This window comes from Phoca vitulina, unplaced genomic scaffold, assembly GCF_004348235.1.
Source record: "Phoca vitulina isolate PV1807 unplaced genomic scaffold, GSC_HSeal_1.0 scaffold45, whole genome shotgun sequence".
Classification (NCBI taxonomy): domain Eukaryota; kingdom Metazoa; phylum Chordata; class Mammalia; order Carnivora; family Phocidae; genus Phoca; species Phoca vitulina.
Window position 1 is genome coordinate 7,032,149 of NW_022589748.1, and position 14,276 is coordinate 7,046,424.

The window sequence follows — 14,276 nt, forward strand, 5'->3', positions numbered from 1 at the left end:
GTGTTACCTTTTAACCAATTTGTTTGGGTCTTTTGTCTCAGGAAAAGTCTTTGTTCTGCGGGCTCAGATTTAAGAATTATTTGTGTTCTCCTTGGGAAATGGAGAAGAGGGATCGGTCATAGAATCAGGATGCTGGAGGAAAACCTATTTTCTAGGCAGGCGTCCACATTGGCTTAACAGGGTTCTTTGTTTTCTTAAGAGTTGTAGTGTCTCTTTTTTTCCAATTTAGAGTGTGTCCTTGCTTAGAGTAGATTATTTCTTTTTCAAATGGATTTTGGACAAATCAGTTAAGTATCCTGGTTACTGAGAAAAATAGATTCAAGATAAAGAAAATTATCTTAAATGGATTTAAAATTGCAGCATTAGCCAAGGAACCTGCTAAATCTCTCTCTGCCTAATAAACGTATATTCCTTTTGAATCACTAGGAAAACATACATCACCCCTGTTGGAAGCTATTTTGCATTCCTGGACCTTGGCTCTCAAACACATCTGGCTGTTTTCATTTCCTGGTGCTCTCTGATTAGCCTTTCTTATTTGGACGTTGGCAAATAAACAGAGCCATATATTTTTTTTTTTTTTTTTTTGCCCGCCTTTGAGAATGAAAATGTTTCCAATATGGAGCTTACTGAAGTGGGTCAGTTGAACACATATTAGGAGCACCTATTTTGTGCCAGATGGTTTTCCCCACACTAGAGGCAGGACATTGGAAAAGACACAGTCCTTGCTTACTTCTTATCTAGGGAGGGAGGCAGACTTATAGACAGGGTGATTTGGCACACTATGGTCTATGTGGTGTGTGTCAAGCCAGAGATAAATGCAGCCTGTGTGGGGAGGATCTGGAAAGTTTCCCGCTTGAGATGATGCCTGAGTCTGATCTTGAAGTGTCATTAAGGGTTGGGAAATGGATGAAAGGAGGAGGATAGGGATGGACCAGGCAGGGGGACAGCAAGAGCAGAGTTGGGGGCAAATAAAAACATGGCGTACTTGGGGTTGGGGGGATGCATGGCTCAACATGCTCTATAAATTAGCATACTGTCTTGAACATCCCACTTGTATCTGGCCCCCTCCTGGCACTTTACTAAGATGATAGTAAAGAACCAGAGACGATGGTAACTTATAAGGGATGACTGAACAGGTTAGGGGAGGACTGCAGGGAGGAAACACCTACAAAATTTTGGAAGATTGAAAGAGGGGGAATGAATGGTAACTGACAGCAGACTGGATGAGGCTGGGAGCCAGCCTCCTGCCTATGGTGGGAAGACCTGAAGAATGCAGCCTAGTCACACCTCAGAACCCCAGAGACCTGGGCATTGGAGGTTCTGTGTACTTCCGATGGCTGGGAAGTAGATTTGAAAAGAAGGATTGCATCTGTACCCCCAGATTCTGTCTCCAACACTGCCCCTGGCAGGATATGGGAGATTTGCTCTCTGGAAAAGGTGAACTCTGGGCTTGAGTTCGTAAGATGTAGCCTAGGACAGATGGTAAGACTGCATACCATCTGGGGACATCCTCAATGTCATTACCCCTCCAGGCTTGTACACCCCTGTAAATCAGTACTTGGAAGAATCTACTCTTGAAGCAACCAGCCTAAGAAAAGGCTAACAGATGTGGTAGTTGGCCCTCCCTCCCCAAATGTCTGAGTTCTGCTCACTATTAGTAAGGCTTGTAAAACTCCATTTGTCTCCACATAGCTGTCTCACTCCGAAAAAAGAAAGAAGAGCCAGGATCCCTGGACATCCCAGGAGAGTCTTGGTTACAAAAGGCCTTAACCACAACGACAACAGGGGGCGCCTGGGTGGCTCAGTTTTTAGGTGTCTGCCTTCAGCCCAGGTCACGATCCCAGGTGAGAATAGAAAAGAAGTCTTGGGAGTTACAAATAAGATAGGAATAAATCAACAAGAGAGTGGAAGATAGCATTGAGAAAAACATCTGACAGATCAAAAAAAAAAAAAAAGAAAAATGGGAGAGAGAAATTAAAGCAGTTGTATCAGTTCAGTAGGTCCAACATTAACTAATAGGAGTATTGGAGAGAGAACAGAGAACACGGAGAGAAGAAAATCACCAGACCAATGATGGAGCACAATTTCCCAGGTCTGTGGGACATGAGCTTTCAGGTTAGAAGGTCCCACCCTGTGTCTAGGGGATGAATGAAAAGAGAAATTAAACCCACATCACCAAATGTAAATGTTTTTTGTACAACTCCTCAGAGCAACCCTCTATTTTCTAGCTGGCATGCTGTATGATTTGTGAATCATTTAGTAAAGCCAGTTAAATTCTCAAGTTTTATTTTATTTATTTATTTAAAGATTTATTTATTTATTTATTTATTTATTGAGAGAGAGAGAGCACATGTGCACACGTCCGCGGGGGTAGACGGGAGGAAAAGAGGAAGAGGGAGAGAATCCTCAAGCAGACTCCCTGCTGAATGTAGAGCCCAGAGTGGGGCTTGATCCCAGGACCCTGAGATCGTGACCTGAGCTGAAATCAAGAGTCAGATGCTTAACCGACTGAGCCACCCAGGTGCCCCCGATCTTCAAATTAAAAAAAAAAAAGTAAATGTAAAATTTCAAAACAAGTAAATATATTATATGTAAGTAGGGTCTCCACAATTGTACCTTCCCTGCATCTGTTTTCAAGAAGCTATTTAAGGATATGCTCCAGTAAAACAAGGGAGTAAAGTAAGAAAGAGAATGATAATAGTGTTGAAGAAACAGGGGACTCAAAGAGGAGCGTACAAAAGGCAGATCCTGGGAAGCTGATGAAGGGATGCTCCAGGGTGACATTTCAGGGTGACAGCTGTGTGGCAGGTCCAGAGAACACCCATTCCACACTGGAACAGGAGGATGGAGGGCTGTATGACGTATGTCACCAAAGGAGGCCAGGGGACAGAAGAGCTTGATTACCTAGTGTTTTTGATGGCATCCAGAATTATTATTATTGTTATTATTGAAGCATAATTGACATACAACCTTATATTAGTTTCAGGTGTGCAACATAATGGTTTGATGTTTGTCTACATTGTGGAATGACCACAAGTCTAGTTAACATCTGTCAGTACACGTAGTTACAGGTTGTTTTTTTCTTGTAATGAGAACCTTTGAGATCTACTAGCTTAGTAACTTTCACAGGTGAAATACAGTATTATTAACTAGAGTCGCCATGCTGTACATGACATCCCTAGGACTTATTTATTTTATAACCAGAAGTTTCTTCCTCTTGACTCCTTTCATCCATTTGGCCTACTCCCCACCCCCTGCCTCTGGCAACTACCAGTCTGTTCTCTGTAGCAATGAGCTTATTTTGTTTGTTTTTAGATTCCACAGATTTGTCTTTCTCTGTTTGACTTATTTCACTTAGTCTAACGCCCTCAAGGTCCATCCATGTTGTCATAAATGGCAGGATTTCATTCTTTTTTATAGCAGAATAGGAGTCCATTTTGTGTGTGTGTGTGTGTGTGTGTTTGTGTGTGTGTATCACATTTTCTTTATTCACTCATCCACTGATGGACATTTAGATTGTTTCCATTTCTTGGGTTTTGTGAATAATACTGCAATGAACATGGGGGTGCAAATATCTTCAAATTAGTGTTTTCTTTCTTTCTTTCTTTTCTTTTTTTGGATAAATACCCAAAAGTGGGATTGCTGGATCATATGGTAGTTCTATTTTTTACTTTTTTGAGGCACCTCCATACTGTTTTCCATAGTGGCTACACCAGTTTGCATTCTCACCACCAGTGCACAAGGATTCCCTCTTCTCCAAATCTTCACCAACACTTATTTCTTGTCTTTTTGATATTAGCCAGGTGTGAGGTGGTATCTTGTGGTTTTGATTTGCATTTCCTTTATGATTAGTGATGGGAAGCATCTTTTCATGTACCCTTTGGCCACCTATATGTCTTCTTTGGAATAATGTCTGTTCAGATCTTCTGCCCAATTTTCTAATTGGATTGTTTGATTTTTTGCTATCGAGTTGTATGTATAAATTTTTATGTTAATCCCTTACCAGATACATGATTTATAAATATTTTCTCTCATTCAGTAGGTTGCCTTTTCATTTTATCATGGTGTTTTGTTTTGTTTTGTTTTGTTTTGTTTTGTTTTGTTAGCTGTGCAGAAGCTTTTTAGCTTGATGTAGTCCCACTTGTTTATTTCTGTTTTTCTTGCCTTTGCAAGATTTTTTTTTAGCCATTCTTTCAGAAAGTTTGGGACTAAATTAGTGATAGAAACAGAAGGGGAAAAAAATGCTTCTGACAAAGCAAAGCAATTGTTAGCCGCAGGAAAAAAACAAGAGTTTCTCAAGAAAGGAATTGTAATTTTATACACTCTGGCTCAGCTGGGCATAATATAGTCACACAAATGTAAATATTGGATATTACCTACCTGCAAATTATGATGTAGCTGTATTGGAAGAAGGAGGAGGGCAAAATGTGTGTGTGAAGTGTGGGCAGTATAAGACCATTAAATCTTTATCCTCAGAAACAGAAAATCAGTTGCAAATGTCTAAAATGTAAACATCAAGAAATAAGGGCATCACCATTGATATTTAGGTACATGGAGATTATAGAAATGAGATGTTTTGTTTTCACAAAATCAAAGTTTAATTAAGCAGTGAATGTTAATCTACACAAAAAAAATTAAGTGCAGGCCAGGCAGGGTGAAAGTATGGCAGAAGAAAGAGGTGGAGAAGATAGAAAGAGGTGGGTTGGATGACATGACCACATTTGCCTGCTTAGATTATTCCGGCAGCTCTGTGGAGGATGCATTGGAAGGTGGAATTGGAGATGAATTTGGGAGATTGCCCATGAGTCATATTTGGTAACCAGAGGTACCATTGTAAATTCTGGGCTCCACAGCAAACATTACCAAATTAACCTTTGCTAATTGCAGATTAACCCTTGCCATCAAAAAGTGGCAAAGGATTTGCCTATGGAAGCTGCTTCTCTCTGTGTGAGCCCTGGGGATGTGCAGGGAGGCAGCTGTCTGGGGCCAGAGTAGTTTCCTTCCTCCAAGCTCAGGAGGAAGTATCCCCCAGTGGGTGAGATCCTTTTGATGAAGCTCCCCCAAAGCCCTCCCGAGTGTAGAGGATTTAAATCAGCTAGTTTCATCACAATTTTGTACAGAACCTGATGTTGCTATAATTCTTACTCTTTTCTTATCATGCTGCTCTTAAGAAAATTGTTCTTCGTATAAACGTGAATGAATTTTTAGGTAGTAGTGGGATTAACCATTTGCTTGTCATCTTTCACGCCGATGGATTCCAAAATGTTGTTTTGCGTTTCATTTCAATTCTGTGGGTTTTTTTTTTTCTTCCACTGGACAGATAGTTTAAACTTGTATGAATCCCAAACTGTCAATCTTGCCAATTTCATTTCTTCACTGCTTTAAAGCCGAGAAAGATATCATCCTGCAGAAATACTTATAAATATTCTATTCTGTTGGTGTTGCTTTTCCGTGACTCTTGTATTTTGCTCCTTCACCCATCTAGTGTTTATTTTGGAATATGGTACAAGGTATGTACCTTTTGTTTAAGATGTCTGTCCATTTTTTTCAAATCAGCCTTTTCTGAAAAAAAAAAAAATCTGTAAATAACTCTTTCATTTGGAGGTGCTAGATATAATGCAATTTATATGTTTTATGTATCTAGGCTTCTTTTCTTTTTTTTTTAAAAGATTTTATTTATTTACTTGAGAGAGTGCGAGAGAGAGTGAGCAAGGTGAGGAGCAGAGGGAGAAGCAGGCTCCCTGCTGAGCGGGGAGCCCGACGCGGGGCTCGATCCTGGGATCCCCGGGATCACGACCTGAGCCGAAGGCAGACGCTTAACTGACTGAGCCACCCAGGCACCCCGTATATCTAGGCTTATTTTCTAAGCTGTATGCTGTTCCTTCAGTCTCAATTTTTTTTTTCTTTTCCTTTCTTTCTTTGTTTTTTTTAAAAATTATTAAACATGATTTTTGACCGAAGTCTCCCGTTGGCTAGGCGCTATGCTGCAGTGTGGAGATGGTCTGGCTCTTACTGGCGAGCAGGAATTTTTCCTTCGAAGGGATGGCAGGGGTATTTCAAAGAGAACAGCCTGTGCCCGATTTCTTGGATTTGGGGGTGAGGGGACCAGCACACAAACTTCTGGCTGGAACAGAGTTTCCAGAGTGACCTGTGGAAAGAGAGATCGAAGGGGAAGCAGGCGGCTGGGTTGGGAGGCAGCCTCACGTGCCAGGCTTTCTCATCATCAGTGGACACCAACGAAGGACGCGAGGCAAGATGGTACTGTTGGTATGATCCCCTTTTTGACGTCGGCTTTTAGCCAAAGGCGTCGGCTAGGTTAGAATAGTTGGAGGCTGGTAGCAGGTTGGTTAAATAGATTTAGTTTCTTCTCCATCCACCCAACGTTTGTTGAGTGCCAACCGAGTGCTCAGCATTGCCTGATGGAGAGAATGTTATCACTAATAATAGAGCGGACATTTCATTATTCACGTACTATTTTTATGAAAATCATTTCTCGGTAGCAAACCAAGGACTCAGAGATGGAGTGGACAGGCTAGATTCAAGAAAAACTTTCTGAGAATCAGCCAGATGCGGCAGTTAATTGGATGTGGATGAAGTGGGTGCAATCAGAAGTTTCTAGCTTGGGAGACAAAGTGAAGTGATTTCATTAACCGGGAGAGAGAGTCCCGCAGAGGCTCATGCTTTGTGTGCAAGATGGACGATTTGCTGGTCCAGGTTTTCCCTTAGTTATGGTTTTCTTCACCACATGAGACGAATCTGTCCAGCTTTATTCACTATGTGACTAGGTGTGTGCGAGCCGGGAGGTGATATTTGGTGACCCTAGAAGCCAGACAAGGCTTTAAAAACCCCACTCCCGTCCCTTGCGGGGCAGCCCAGAGATCTGTGTGTGCTTATTAAAGCCACCTCTGAGATCCTTGCACACTGTTCATGGCTGGCTTCCTCCTCCCAGATCCTGCCGGTAATTTATGGGCAGTTTCTACTGCTGTTATCTTCAATTTCTCCTTTGGCCTCCTGCGTATAAATCCAGATGTCAGCTTTCTTTGGAATTCATTTTGCTTCGCTCAGAAAGTCTCCTCTTTCCTTGCCACAAATTCTGACCTGTTATATTCCAACAACACCTGCCTTGGGCACACAGGGCGTGAGATGTCTGTGGACCGGCTTCACGTCCTGTCCAGCAGACAGCTGTACCTTTGGATATGGAGGTCAGAACGATGTCAGGGCTGGCCAAGGAGATTTGAGAAGGATCCAAGTTCAGTGGGTATCTGAGGTTGAGTCCGTGTGTGTATGTGAATTATGGTGTTTTAATTACCCGACTCAAGGTTTCCACCCCCTTTACAAAGAAAGCATCTGATTATTGAATCTGTGCCTGGGCTTTTTTTTTTTTTTTTTTTCTGAATCATTCTTCTGATGATCGATATCCTGTGTCTCATAGGTTGGTTTTCCAGTAGAGGGGCAGCACCTCATAGAAGGTCAGGGCTCCTGTGTTAAACTTTGTCTTTCAGAGATGTGGGCACAGAGGGTCACTGTCCCGTAAATACTATTGGTTGACATCATAAGGAGGTGCATGCTTAGGAGTGTCTCTGAACCACTAACCACAATAATTATTCCCTTTTATTGACTGCCTTTCATGTTCACCGTGCTGCATGTTTTATTGATCTTGTTTAAATTTAACTGCTCTCTGAGTAGCTGCTCCCATCTCTGTTTTGTAAGTGAGGAGAGGGGGGTTAGGAGAGGTTGAGCACCCTGCCCGAGGTCACACAGCCCGTACGTGCTGGAGGCCAAGTTCAAACCCCACTGTGTGTGCGTCTTGGAGGCCTGTGCACTTGCCCGCACACCGAGTTGCCCCTCCAGGCAGCATGTCCTTCCGTGTCTGTGGAATGGAACTTTCTAGCTCCACACTGGCACCGTCAGAAGGAAGAGAAATTCCGAGTCTGAGAAACAGGATGGTTTCTTTGGAGAATGTGTGTGTTTGTGTGTGTGTGTGTGTGTGTGTGTACTGCCTTTGTTTGCTTCTCTTCATCCCTTTTACCCCTTCCAACTAGAACCAAATTCCATCACCAAAGGGGCTGTACTTTGAATTCGCTTAATTGGTATCCATTAAGGCCCCCTCATATGTTGGGTGATGTAGTTGAAACCCTCTTTCAGGGATATGGTATTTGTTTGTAAAACACAGAAAAAAATAAATAGTGCAATATTAATAGGTTTAGGGAATGTCTTACCGTCGAGTTCATTTCACGTAGAGGTGTAACCGAGAGGAAGGAATGTCTTTTGCTAGAACTGGTCCTCACCCACAGTCATGGGAAATATGCAAATAGCAGAACCCTTCCTTTACTATCTGATTAGATCTGGGGGTGAATGTTGAGCCCAGTCTCATGAGTTCCTTAGGTCTGAAGAGCATGTCTATACCACTTAAAACCCGTAGTGAGAGAGTTTTTCAGAGAGGTCAAGAGCATGGACTTGGAAATCTGTGTTCCCATCCTAGCTTTGCCTCTTACTAGCTCTGCAACCATGGGCCAGTTATTTAGCCTTTCGGGGCCTTATATGTAAAATGCTGATGTGTTGGTATTTCCTTCAGGGAATTTTTGTGGGGAGTAAATCAGTTATTTCCTGGGAGCTGCATAGGCTGATCTACCAGGCATGGTCTAAGCCTTTCTCATGTATTAATGATACCTGATCAGTAAATATTAGCTACAGTTATTCTTAAAGATCCTTCATCATACATACCCCTTATCCTTAAAACACCTCGTGTGTAATGACAGAATCCTTAGGGAAGTATCTACCTGAAGATTACGGCATAGCTGTGTGTTGCTAACATGTAAAACTCAAATCTAGGGTAATGACTATTCCCTTATCCCCAAGTCGGCACAGAAATCCAGGGGACCCAGCCTGAGACAGATGCCAGGCTGTGATGAGCACCTGGGAGGGTCAGTTGGGTGTTCAGAGGGCCCAAGACAGAGTAAAAGCTGGTGGGATGAGACCAGCAGCCTCTTGTTTCTGCTTTGCTATCATCAATAGCAGTCAGACTAAAGACATAGTTTACAGTCGGCCCTTGAACAATGTGAGGGTTCGGGGTGCTGACCCCCATGCTGGTGAAAACCAGCCTATAACTTTTGACTCCCTAAAATCTTAACTACATAGCCTACTGTTGACCGGAAGCCTAACCAGTAACATAAATAGCTGATTAACACAGATTTTGTATGCTCTGTGTATTACACACTGCATTCTTACAATAAGGTAAGCTAGAGAAAAGCAGGTGTTACTAGGAAAATCATAAGAAAGAGAAAATACATTTACAGCACAGTTCTGTAAAAACTCTGCGTATAAGGGATTCACGCAGTTCGAACCCTGCTTGAACCCAGTTCAGACAGTTTAAAGATCAGCTGTAATATGTGTTCTTACTTTTTCACAAATCAAAATGATTTTTTTCACCATACATTAAAATAACTTTTCCATGAAAAGGGCTGAATATTCAAAAGCACATTTTAGAGTATTTCTCAAAGTGAGGTCTTTGGAGCTTGCAGAAAATGTAGGTTGCTGGGCTCTACAGAGTCCGGGGTCTGAAGTCTTGGCCACTTTCTATGATTTAATTCCTTCCCTCGAGCACTTCTGAAATGGTCAGAGTTTTGAAAGATGGGCCGTTGTTCAGCGGTGGCCTTGTCTGCAGAATGCCTTTGTTCTCTGTAAGTTCTGATTTTTGAGACGTTTTGTGTAGCTGCTCCCATATGGAGCTTGACTGAGCCCCTGAGGCCGGCCGTTGGCCTGGGGCATCGGTGGGAGGACAAAGGAGCCCCCATCTTCCAGGCTGATCTGGGGACTGCGCATGCACAAAGAGAATCCTTTCTTGCCTCAGGAAGATGCTTCTGCCTTAAAATCCCCGAATGTTATGGTCAAGAGGCAAATGGCCCAGGTTTCATCATTATTTCCTGCCTGTTATGGAAAGATGAGAATCTTGGAATAAATGTTCTAGAATGTTCTTTGGGTAAAAGCGTCAGAAGTTGCCAAAGTGAAATGTGGAAGCTCTAGGGCCCGCATCCCTGCTTGCCTAAACGCATGGATTATCCCTACATAGTGGTTCTGAGCCTTGACTGCACATTGAAATCACCTGGGGAGCTTTTACCATTGGCATGCCCATTCTCTCCCCCACGGTGATCAACTCAGAATCTGTGGGAGTGGGGCCCGAGCATCAGTATTAAAATTTTTTAACAAGCTTCCTGGGGACGCCTGCGTGGCTCAGTCCGTTAAATGTCTGACTTCAGCTCTGGTCGTGATCTCAGGGTCCTGGGATCAAGCCCTCATTGGACTCCTTGCTCAGCAGGGAGCCTGCTTCTCCCTCTGCCTGTCAATCTGATCCCCCTGCTTGTGCACTCTCTCTCTCTCTCTCTCTCACAAATAAAGAAAATCTTAAAAAAAACCCACAAGCTTCCCAGGTAACCCCAATATCTCATCAGATTGATACTCAGCAGGCCTATCATGTTTCTGGAAGCCTGGTCTTTACCTTTGACTCACCAGGGCTGCTGATTAAAAATGTCAAGTCCTCTGCCCAGCGACAGTTAGGTTGACCAGAATGGGGGCTGTAAATTAACATCTTCACAAGCTAATTCACCTGAGTGATTCTTATTTTTAAATTTTGAGCATCTTGCCCCCCCTCCCGCCATTTTCTGAGGCAGGTGGAAGCAGATGGAAGAGAAAATGTGGATCAGGACAGGGTGGGGCTTCCCATGCTTGGAGAGGTTCCTGTCCTTTGCTATTGGTTTATCTTCCCTCCTACCCCTTGTTCCTTCCCGTCCCACGTCCTCCAGTGCATCCCTTTATTGAGTAAATGAAAATGAATAGAAAACAACCTCATTTTGGGCGCCTGGGTGGCCTAGTCGTTATGTCTGCCGTCGGCTCAGGTCATTATCCTGGGGTCCTGGGAGCCTGCTTCTCCCTCTCCCTCTGCCTCTGCCCCTCCCCTCCCCTTGTTCTCTCTCTCTCTCTCAAATAAATCAATAAAATCTTAAAAAAAAAGAAGTCAACCTCATTCTGAGTTATCTTCCTTTTCAAATTTCATTACACCCCATGAAATGGTTGACACCCCTCCGGAGTGTTGCACACGTAGAGACGGAGAGTGGAGAGACGGCTACGAAGCTGAGATATGTTGGCATTACCAAGGGCCTCGTAAACACAGGGGTCAAAGATGTAGCTAATGTTTAAGAAAGGATTCCACTTCTAGAGGGAGTACCAGCCTGACCGCCTAGAAGTTTACGAATGGGCAAAGTTAATCTTTTATCTGAACCTGAAAGGATTCTCATCTAAGTGCATCAGGGCGAGGGGCAGGAGAGATTCCCCTCTGCTTCTGTTCTAGACAGCTTTCTGGACCCAGTCCAGTTTCCCGCATGGGCACGTGACCTCAGCCGATAGAAACCCACTGTGAACTGTGTCCTATCTATGCAAATGGATCTGTTCAGTGGTCTGTTTGCAGCCTCCAGGCTTCTTGGGTACCAAATGCATGCCCCCCAGATGTAGATGCGACTATGGGAGGCAGGATTCCTGATTTATAACCTTAAATCAAGCTAGGGTTGGGATTTACAGCTGCTGTTCCTGCTTCTGCAACCCTTTGATACTTTGTGTAAGGATTGTCGGCATGCATGAACTGTAGGGGAATAGCTCACTTCCAGTGACATTCAGAAATTCCCACAATGCCTATAATAGGGGACTTTTGCAACCTGCAGCCTCTAGGTTTCTAGGGCATTATCCTGCCTGCCAGTCCTACTACCCCTCCCGGTAGCAGTGTGCTCTGAGTTAAACTCAGACACACACACACACACACACACACACCACACCACACACACCCCTACAAGAAAGCCCAAGCCAGCCTCCACGAGCCTGGTGTAAGCAGCCTGCCAACTTCCACTCTGATTTGTCTAGTGGCTAGTTATGTGAAATACTTTCCCGAAAACATTTGTTTCTCAGCCCTGAATATAATCAGTAGAGGCAAAGTCTCTGCAATCACAAGGCCTTTTTTATGTGTGGAGTTCTTGGTTGTTTTTGCTCTGTGAGTAGAGTAAACATCCCCCGAAGAGGCAGCAGGGGAGTGCCACAGTGCTGGGTAACAAGCTGAGATTTACAGCGCTGGGAGAGCTGGGGGGATAAATAAGGCTTCTGGCGGAATGGTCGAAATGGGCTAAATTCAGGTATTAATGGGAGTGCTCCGTGTGCACTGCAGAGGGAGACAGCCTCATCAGTATTACAGCTGGAATGTCCTTGGAGTTAATTTAGAAAAAATTCTGATCAGCCAACGGAGCTCTGAGGATGGATGTAGGAAAAAGAAGACGGTGGCATATGGAGAGAACATATTTGTTCTTGGAAAATCAGTAGAAAATGTTTAATGTCATCATAACCTCATTTGCATAAAAATAGTCATAGGCAGCAAAGCGAATGAAAGCAAAAGAAGACGTGATGTAGCCAATGCTGTTTGAGTTTCATTTCATTATGAAGAACATAAATAATTCAATTGAATAAATAAATATAAAATTGCTTCAAGTGGATGTACTGCGAATTATTACTCCTTGAAGATTCCTTTAATGGTACGTGTTGCAGTGATGAAGGAACGTGATGTACCTTTGTGGGCAGGACCCTGCTATACACTTGACCCTTGATAATGATATCAGGCTCTCCATAACTTTCAAATGCTTTGTGGACACACATGAAATTTTTAGTGGCACAGTCCGGTTCATAACATGACCTTGAAGACGGTCTCATCCTCATCACGGTGCATCCAGTCCCACTTTGCACGTGGGTCCGCTGAAGCAATATCTGACCATGGAAGTGTGATGAGTCTTGGACAGCTCTGTGGTAGATACAGAATCCTTAAGAAATACTTGGAACCCTGGTGGCAGAATTAGAGGCATTGTTTTTGTCTTATAAAGTCTGACTGGGAGAATTCTTGTCTTAAGTATAAATTGTGGCATGGAGAAAATTGATGGAATTTATTAGTTAATTGATTTCAACAGACATTTTCAAGGGCTATGTAGAGAGCCATGGGAAGGTTCTATGGGAGTTGTAACAGATGTGTATCTCTCTCTCACACACACACACACACACATACACACACTTGAATTTATTTATTCATTCAGCAGATCCTCATTGATGAACTCCCATGTCCCAGGGACTATGTTGGATGCTGAAATTATAATGGGAGACAGATAAGAAACTGGGAAAAATAAACACAGGGTAGTTATAGATTGTGGATTGTGGTAGGTGCTTTGAAGTAAACAGTGCTGAGATACAGAGTAACTGGAAATGAGGGTATACTTTAGAGAAAGGTCCACTGAGGAACTAGAAGAGATGAGCATGAGCCAGCAACTCAGACACCTGGTAGAAAAACACTCATGATGGAAAGAACAGTCCTCAGAAAGGGCCCCAGTTTGGGGTAGGCTTGGCTTTATGAATTGATAGGAACTGCTGGCAAATGGTTTGAGGAGGATGGAGAGGTAGGTAGGAACCAGAGCATGCAAGACTGTGGGCAATGATAAAGAACTTGGGATTTATTCCAATGGGAATAAAAAGTGACTTATTCGGTTGAATAATGTAGCCCCCCCTCCCCCAATGCAAGTCTGTCTGGAACCTCTGATGGTGACATTATATGAAAATATGGTCTTTGCAAAAGAAACTAAGTTAAGACGAGGTCATACCAGATTAGGGTGGGCCCTAAATCCAAGGTGACTGGTGTCCTTATAAGAAGAGGGGAGACATGGGGCACCTGGGTGGCTCAGTTGTTAAGCATCTGCCTTCGGCTCAGGTCATGGTCCCAGGGTCCTGGGATCGAGCCCCGCATTGGGCTCCCTGCTCAGCGGGAAGCCTGCTTCTCCCTCTCCCACTCCCCCTGCTTGTGTTCCCTCTCTCACTGTGTTTCTCTCTGTCAAATAAATAAAATCTTTAAAAAAAAAAAAAAAAAAAGAAGAGGGGAGACATAGAGACACGGACACAGAGGGAAGAAGCCTGTGGGAAGACACAGGCAGAGTGTCGAGTGATGATGCATCCACAAGCCAAGGAATGCCAAGGATTATCAGTGATCTCCAGAAGCTAAGAAGAAGCAAGGGTGGATTCTCTTCTAGAGCCTTCAGAGCATGGCTCCAACACCTTGATTTCAGACTTCTAGCCTCCAGAACTACGTGATAATAGATTTTTGTTGTTTTAAGCCACCTTTGTTATGGACGTTCTAGGAAACTAATATTAATAGTAATGGAACCCATGGGAGATCTGATATGGGGAAGTGTCATGATCTGGTCTATGTT

At 43.4% G+C, this 14,276-nt stretch overlaps 1 protein-coding gene across 1 annotated transcript in view; it reads left to right on the forward strand.

Moving 5' to 3' along the window:
- The window catches only part of GALNT17 (polypeptide N-acetylgalactosaminyltransferase 17), a 448,158-nt gene that overhangs the window by 155,113 nt on the left and 278,769 nt on the right, over window positions 1-14,276 (forward strand). The window lies entirely within an intron of this gene.